Source organism: Phocoena sinus, chromosome 20, assembly GCF_008692025.1.
Source record: "Phocoena sinus isolate mPhoSin1 chromosome 20, mPhoSin1.pri, whole genome shotgun sequence".
Lineage (NCBI taxonomy): Eukaryota > Metazoa > Chordata > Mammalia > Artiodactyla > Phocoenidae > Phocoena > Phocoena sinus.
Window position 1 is genome coordinate 10,976,382 of NC_045782.1, and position 9,223 is coordinate 10,985,604.

The 9,223-nt window shown below is 44.1% G+C and overlaps 1 pseudogene; it reads right to left on the reverse strand.

The window, feature by feature from the left end:
• Window positions 1-8,358: 8,358 nt before the first annotated feature.
• Window positions 8,359-8,761, reverse strand: LOC116745500 (annotated as a pseudogene).
• Between the last annotated feature and the right edge of the window lie 462 nt (window positions 8,762-9,223).

A 9,223-nucleotide genomic window follows, 5' to 3' on the forward strand; every position in this document is an offset into this window, starting at 1 on the left:
TTTTAGGATGATGTCATTGTTTCAGAAAAAAACGTCACCAGCGGTAACTTGATAGAAACAATCTTTTATTAACACAAAATAGTCCGCTTCTTTGATGGATACTTACCCCTTTATACAAGTGACCCTAACAGCTATTCCAGAGAGGGGACCTACAGAAAATTTGATTTGCAGTTGGAGGCCACAGAATTGTATTAGTTCACTGGATGAATATCACACACAGAGATTGCCTCCTTCCCTGGTGGTGTTTAGAAAATAATCTGATTCCTATTCCTCTACATTTGCAAAAGTACAGATTTTAAAAAACAGTCTAGACAGCCACACAGAAAATCTCAAATGCTCAGGTGGTGTGTAAGCCCCTTGAGAGCATACATTTTTGCTTTGTTCATTGTGTATCCTGCGTGCGTAGAACTGTGCCAGGCACAGCAGAGGCACTCACCATTGAATGATTTAAAATAAGATCTTGTCGAGGTGTGAGTCCACCTTTGTTTACAGTAAATAATTGCTTTTTAAAATATTTATTTATTTGGTTTGCACCGGGTCTTAGTTGCAGCAGGCAAGCTCCTTAGTTGCGGCTTGCCAGCTCCTTAGTTGTGGTATGCAAACTCTTAGTTGTGGCATGCATGTAGGATCTAGTTCCCTGACCAGGGATTGAACCCCGGCCCCCTGCATTGGGAGCATGGAGTCCCCTGCACCACCAGGGAAGTCCCTAAATAATTGTCTCAAAGTAAAATGTTTACAGATTTTAAAATATTTCTTAAAAGTTAATGTGCATAATGGGAAACTGAAAAACACAAGAAGCAGAAATAGTCACCCATAATCACAGTTTACAGTTCGACGTGTCCTTCTAGGTCCATGTATGTATCTACACAACTAAACATCCATTTTTATGTAATTAAGATTGTTTAGTTACGTATCATGCTTTTTTCACACATCATGAAGATTCACTGTTTCAAAGACCCAAAGCTATTCAATATATGAGTATTTTGATAACCAAGAATACACTATACCAACTCAATCAAGAAGAAAAAAAATGTAATCCTGCCTCTCTTGGCGACAGACATTTCATAAAAGACAAAATTGGCAACAGGCCTCTAGCTAAAGATATTGTCAGAGTTATGATTAAAATACTGCATTCCCTTAATGTTCAATTAAAAATGAGATATAGGGACTTCCCTAGTGGTCCAGTGGTTAAGACTCCATGCTTCTCCTGCGGGGGGCACAGGTTCAATCCCTAGGTGGGGAACTAAGATCTCTGCGTGCCACGTGGCTTGGCGACCCTCCCCCACCAAAAAAAATGAGAGAGATAAAGCAACAGAGTACACAAAGTATAATGCTTCTAAGAGAATTCATTATCCAATGTATACTATTAAAATATTAGCAAGGAAATATGTTTCCATTGAATTACTCAGCAATGTATCTCTATAGTACAGCCGAAAGAGATACACACACATCAGTGGTCAGCCTCAAAATGTAAATATGAACACATCCACACACATCCCTCCCTCTCGAGCCAGCGCACAGCCACAGTGCGTACTGTTCAGAAAGGTGGTTTGGCCAATCCCTTCCCCCCTAAAATAACAATATTTCATATGAATCTTAACAAAAAGATACTTTCAAAATGTCTTTTTACTACCTCTACTTTTAACATATATCAGGCGCTTCAGAACATCCACTAGATACTTCAGAAAAGTACTTAGCATTGTCAACTATTTATACAGCAGTGAGGGATAATTGTACACACAGAACAGTGGTTATGACATGGAAATGTCTCCCAAGTGTGACCAGTCTGGCACAGAAGCTTCTTTCCTTCCTCCTCAAGGTCTGCCACTCCATGTCCTCTAACCCACGTATGTGTGGGACGTACGTGGACCTGAATCACCCCGATGTCACCTCTAGAGGTGACCTCTAGAGGTGATTTAACTGTTCCATTTCAAAATGTCATTTCCAGAAGACATTCCTTTCCTATGACTTTTTAAAAAAACTAATGGGCATTTACAAGGTGTGCGATTTTCTAACTGTTATCTGTGGGCAACCTCTTTACATCTAGAAGGCCTAGATGGGGCAAGTTTTCTTTTGAAAAGTGGTGCGGGTGGAGGGTGGTGAATTGCGAGTATCTTTTTCGTATTATATAGACAGGCCTTCTATAAACAGCCAGTAACTCTAACTAAAAGGTGGTGCGCACTTCCCATTGGCCAAATATGGTCTGTTATTCTGCCATTTCTATCTCCTGAGATCAAGGTCTGGTAGAAATGACAACCACTGCCCTTCAACCCCTCCTCACCCGGGGCTCTGCTCACCCATTAAGGCCTTTGTCAGATGTTGTCTGGTCCAGGTGAGGCACCCATTGTTGACCAGGGCTCCACTCACCTGACAGGCCCATTAAGGTGTCCAGACGAGGGGAGGTCTCATCCAGTTGGGACAGAGTGGTCACCCCAGGTCCAGGATCTACACAGCTCCAAGGCCTGAGGGTGGCCAAGCTGTTGTCCAGGTAGACCCACCTTCTCGGGCCCTCAGAGTTCTGACAGCCCCCGTGGGGTTCGAGTGGCCACTGTTCTCGCCCTGTCCCACCCAACTCCCAGAAGTGCCGCAGCTGGGTGGGGGCTTCACCTGAGCCCCCAGCTTTGGGCTGAGAGATCAGGCAGTCAGCAGGGTCTGGCTAGGAGATGGGGGCAGGGGAGAGGTCTGGGCCCAGCCAGTGGGCAGCCTGTCCCCGGCCCTCAGGTTACCTGCTGGCCGAAGGCCCGAGGACCTGGATGGAGGGCCCCACAGGAGAAGGCCACGATCCGCTTCTCACCACGCTCTCTGCCCAAACTCCAAAGTAAAATGTTTTGTTTTGCCCACCTTACTGAGTAATAAGGCAAATATGTCTTTTTTCTTTTTTAAGCCATCAATAAGAACACACGTTTATGGCACCAATACAACTGTGCAATTATTTTAGTCAACTCTCTCGTGTACTTTTAGACCACAGGCTGGTAATATAAGGCCTTCTCAGTGCAACAGACCTTATAAATCACTTTACCAGCCCCTCTCACCACCACCCCAGTGTCCCCTCTTCACAGACGAGGAAAATAAGGCCCCGGGGGGCTGGGGGTCTCGCCTACCAGTCTTCAATAAGTAACTATCAACACTGGAAAGCAAAAGCATGTCTAACCCCAAGGCCTTTGTGCTTTGTTGGCCACAACCATTCCTAGGGAATTTATCCAACCCCCTTCCCCTCCTCCCCAGGGGAAACCTTCTAAGTCACAGCCTAGCTTTGTCACTCACCTATGTAACTGATGGCCTGCCTGTGACTGAGAAGTTAGACAACTTTAGAGAAATACAGGTACAAGAAGAATGACAAAGATGTTTCCTGAAGGACCATTAGTTATAGCAGAAAAGTAAAATCAACTAAAGAGTCCATTAGCTTGGGAGTGGGTGACTTAAGCACTGGTAATTCTGCATCATGCAGCAATTTAAAGACGGAGGTGGGTCTTCATGTCTCCACGTGGACACCCTTCGAGACGTACTAAGCGAAAAAAGCAAGCTGCAGGTCTCTCCCTGCGAGGGTCAGGCCACAGGGCTGTCCCGTGGCCTCCCCACCTCGGGCTTCTGCGGCCCCTCTGGCGCTGGGGCTCATCAAGCTCCCTGCTACGGCCCCCGGCCGCCGCCTCGACCCCCACCGCAGACAAGACCAGACACCGGGGGGAAAGCGATCCCGGAGGGTGGGAGCCAGCGTCCGCCTGCTTCCTCAGGGGCCCGGACGCTGAAGACCAGGGTTTCCTTTCGTGGTGGTCGAGGAAACCGGAGAACAACCAGTCTCATTTGAGGAGGTGAGAGTTAGAAGCGACGAGGAACAGGTAGGCCGCAGGGGTCGCTGGCTAGCTGCTGGCTCTGGCCCCGCCCCCAGGCTCTGATTGGCTAAAGCCAAAGCTTCGGGCCGCGCCCCCACTCGCGGGAGCATTTCAATGGAATGGACCTGGACCGCTCTTCAGCTGCCTCCTGGGAAGCCCCACCTAGGTCGCCCGTGCCTAATTACCTGCCTTTCTCCAGAACTTGAACTTGACCGTGGTCTACAGGGTCTTACATGATGTTACCCCAGTCCACCTCCCGGGGCTCTTCTACAACCTTCCCCTTTTCTCCAGCCACATTGGCCTTTTCTCTGTTCACTAAAAAGGCCAGATGAGATTGTTTTCCCCAGATACTCACATGACTGCCACCTTCTTGTTGTTCACCTTTATCTCAGCTCATCCGAAAGGCCTTCTCCCATCACTCAATCTAAAGTGGCAGCCCGTCCTGTCACTGGTATCTCATCATCGTATTTCCATCACCACACTTTCCACTATCTAAAATGACTTTGTGGTTTAACTGTACCGTCTGCCTCTGGATTGAGCTCCACGAGGACAGGAAGCTCTGTCTAATTCATCTCTAATCTCAGTGCCTAACACAGTCCCTGACACTGTAAATTGGAGCCCAGCAAGTATTTGATGTTACTGAACAAATAACCGTACCCCACCCAACACACACACACCAATGATGTGCAAAAGATATGAGTATACCTGTGCTGACTGGCCGAAGATTCAGTGGGTTTCCCTGTGCAGGGGGCATTGCTGGAGGCATCGAGGTCTATAGTAGCTTCTCTATGGAGAACGTGACAACCCAGCTACAGTTAGATGAACAAGCAAATCCTCCCGCTTCAAGGGAGTAGGTGAGATTCTTCCTAATTTTTACATTTTTTAAAGGCTTGCAAAAATTTATAGATGAATTTTGAAGTAAAAAATACTTTTAGGCAACAGATTCTGGTTTCAGGATCTGGAAGCCCGAGGTCCAAGTAAGCCTCGGTCACTCATTAACCATGTGCCCTCTGGCGAGTCAGTTCCTGCTTCTGTGCCCTCATTTCATCATTTGAGATCCTGTCAGTGAAAACGCGTTACAAATTGTAAAGCTCTTTTGCTGGATGGGAGAGCTCTTCATAAGAGCTGGAGCCTGTGATCCCTTGCCACCTCTGCCCCAGATCACCTGGTGCACACCCCTGCCTCTTCCCAGGCCTCAGTTTTCCCATCTGTACAATGAGGATGATGGTTAAGTTGTTTTCAAACTGTGCTCCCTGGGCTCCCCTGGGGAACGCTACAGAGAGAGACTGTTGGTGAAGCTGTGTTCTCAGACATCCTGCTTTGGGCAAAGGAGCTCTCCCTCCAATTTTTGCTTAACCACAATTATCCCATAAGATTGTGTTTGACAAAGCACACATGTGGCCTAAGCTCAGCCAGTTAGATAATTGATCTCAGGTCGTTTCATTTGTGTGAGTGACTTCAGTATTTGGAGATGAGGATCATGGACCAGTTTGGCCCTTCCAAGAGACATTGCCATGCTTCTGGCTTCTTGGTCTTTTAGAACAGGTTTTGTCAACCAGGACACTCTTCTGAACCACAGAACACAGAAAATGATTGAGTGACAATTTCCCCCATCTTTCCAAAAGTCTTTGCCTTTCTTCTTTCTTCCTGCCTGGACCCAGACTCTAGACCTAGACCATGGGGATGGTGGAGCTACACTAGGATGGTATGGTAAGGAGCCTGTGCTTTGAGGACTTTTCAACCTGTTGTATTAGCCCCGGACTGTATATCTTTATTTTTTAAATGGAATTATAATTTACATACAATATTTGTTTCAGGTGTACAACATAGTGATTCAATATTTTTATGTTTTATGAAATGATCACCGTAAATCTGGTTACCGTATGTCAACATACAGAGTTGTTACAATATTATTGACTATATTCCCTATACTGTGCATTACATCCCAGTGAATTATTTATTTATTTGGCTGCGTTGGGTCTTCGTTGCTGCACGCAGGCTTTCTCTAGTTGCGGCAAGTGGGGGCTACTTTTCGTTGCAGTGCGCGGGCTTCTCATTGCAGTGGCTTCTCTTGTTGCGGAGCACGGGCTCTAGGCGCGCAGGCTTCAGTAGTTGTGGCATGCAGGCTCAGTAGTTCTGGCTCGCGGGCTCTAGAGCGCAGGCTCAGTAGTTGTGGCGCACGGGCTTAGTTGCTCCGAGGCATGTGGGATCTTCCCGGACCAGTGCTCGAACCCGTGTCCCCTGCATTGGCAGGCAGATTCTTAACCACTGCGCCACCAGGGAAACCCCTGAATTATTTATCTATAGCTGGAAAGTTGTACCTCTTAATCCCCTTCACCTATTTTGTCCATTCCCCCACTCTCCTCCTCTCTGGCAATCACCCATTTATTCTCTGTATTTATGAGTCTGTTTCTGTTTTGTTTGTCTGTTTTGTTTTTTAGATTCCACATATAAGTGGAATCATGTAGTATTTGTTTTCTCTGTCTGACTTATTTCACTTAGCGTAATACCCTCTAGGTCCATCCATGTTGTCGCAAGTGGCAAGATTTCATTCTTTTTTATGGCTGAATAATATTCCATTGTATATATTTATACCACACCTTCTTAAACCAGTTGTCTGTTGATGGGCACTTGGGTTTTTTCTATGTCTTGGCTATTGTAAATAATGCTGCAATGAATGTAGGGGTGCATGTATCTTTCCGAATTAGTGCTTTTGTTTTCCTCTGGTAAATACCCAGAATTGGAATTGCTGGATCATATGGTAGTTCTATTTTTAGTTTCAGTCGGAGATGAAGAAAAGCTTCCAGAGATGGATGCATAACAATGTAAGTGTACTTGCTGCCACTGAATTATACATCTTAAAATGGTAAATTTTATGTATATTTTACCACAATAAAAAATGCAAAAAAAGTACAAGTCAAAAAAATTAAAAGTTTAAGGTTAAAAATGTCTCCCTTGCACCTTCCTGATGTGTTTTGGGTAGACAGCATGCAGCTGGAAAAAGTGTGCATAAGTGGTGGCGGGGGGAGGGGAAATGTGTGCGTCTGACAAATGCCTGTTTCCATTCCCCCACTGCTCTTACACCCTGAGATCCTCTTCCTCACTCACTCACTAGGCTGCTTTTGCTTTCTCTGGAGTTGAAATGGGGGAGGGAGAGGAAGGAAGAAAGGAGCAAGAAAGGTCTTATTCTGACTAGTACTGTGTGAGCTGCCACATAATCTCCCCGGGCCTGGCATGTGTATAAAGCTGACTGTTCATCTAGCGGGGCTCTTTTGTAAGTTCTTCCCAACCCTCCAGCCCACACCATTACCTGGGTCTGTCACCCATAATTCTTATCCTTGGTCTGGACTGGCAGCTGACCTCTCCTAGGCCCACGGGCAGGCCTAGGCTTCACCTTCTTGCTAAGTCTCAGATGCCCTCCTGGTGGCGCCCTTGGACAGGTTTTATTATCGCTCTATGCAGGTCTTCGCTCTCCAATGGCTCACATCTGGTCCAAGGGAAACAGTCACACATACTTTCCTTCCTACAGATTTTAGGGGAACCAGTTTCCAGTGCAGCAAACTGTCTTCACTTTACTATCAAAACCAGTGGTAGAACTAACACAACATTGTAAAGCAATTATACTCCAATAAAGATGTTAAAAAACAAACAAACAAACAAAAACCAGTGGTAGCCAGCAAGTCTGTCATGCATTCTATTTTAAAAATCGGATGAATTGAGGTATAATTTACTTAAAGTAAAATTCACCAATTTTAGCTATATACCACCGTTGACCAACACCACAATCAGCATAAAGAACATTTCCCTCGACTAAAAAGGTTCATTGTGCCCTTTGCCTCACCTCTCACCTCTGGCCTTTAGCAACCACCAATCTGATTTCTATCCTTATACATTTGCCTTCACCAAAGGAATCATGTTTTGAGGATTTACAGATTATAAATGGAATCATACAACAAATAATCACTCAGATTTGGTTTCTTTCACTTAGCATTAACGTTGAGAAACATTCATATTGTTGCATGTATTACCAGATTTTTCTCTTTTTGCTGAGTAGTGTTTGTTGTATCTATACACTACAATTTATTCACCCATTGATGGAGTTGTTTCCAAATTTTTATCGTTACGAATATAGCTGCTATAAACATTTGTGTACAAGTCTTTGTGTGAATACATATTTTTATTCCTCTTAAGTAAATATCTAAGAGTGGGATTTCTGGTTCATATGGTAAGTGTATGGTTAACTTGATTTAAAAAAAAAACAAAACTACCAAATTACTTTCCAGAGTGACTGCACCACTTTGCATTCCCACCAGCAATGGATGAAAGCTCCAGTTGCTCTATATTCTTGACAGCACTTAGTATCGTCAGTTTTAAAAAATTTTAGCCACTCTAGGGTATGTGTATGTGGGTTTGTTGGGGTTTTTTTTCTAATGTGTCAGTACTTTTAACGTTGTGTGCACCAAATTATAGTAAATAGATGACTATAAACAAGAAGCAGTCCCTCTGTTTTCATGAATAGCACACTGCGTTATAGGAAATTGAGTTTATATTCCACCAAGTGTGGTTCTCCCATTAGTTCACTTTGTGATGTGTCATTAAAAATATCTTCAAATCCAATAGGCTCATCATTATTCCTCAAATATCCAGTGAAAGGTTTGAGCTTGGAAGAAATGGAAGATGCAGAACATGCTGCATTGCTTTGAATTCCATTTGTAAATTTAGTGGAGCAAATAGACCCCAGAGTTTCTCAGTGCAGAAAAATTCATTTTGTCTTGGTTGAGCTGGAAATTTTATTTCTGACAGTTTAAGAGGATGACTGGGAAAACGTTCATTTTTCACATAAGAAAAAAACCTTTTCAAAGAAGATGATGGCTTTCAAAATGTCCACTTGCTGAAAGTTCAGTAACTGGAATACTGTCCTTTAGCTGAGATCCAAACCCAAGTCACCCTGCACACAGCCTCTCAGCACCATTACTGTCAGCCGGCCCTGCTGCTCACTTCCATTTCATGTGGTTTTAATTTGCATTTCCCTAAGGTCTAAGAATGCTGAACATCATTTTATTTGTTTATTTTCCATTCATATATCTCCTTTGGTGAAGTGTCTGTTCACATCTTTTGCCCATTAAAAAAAGTAAGCTGTTTTTATTGAGTTTTAAGAATTCCTTGTACATTCTAGTACAGGTCCTTTACTGGATAAATGTATTTTGCAAATATGGCTTGCCTTTTCATTGTTCTTAATGATATCTTTTGAAGATCAGAATTTTTTATTTTTGATAAAGTTCTATTTATCATTTTGCTTTTGTTTCCTATCTAAGTAGTACTTGCCAAGGGGTGGCCTGGTGGTTAGGATTCCAGGCTTTCACTGCTGTGCCCCAGGTTCAATCCCTGGTTGG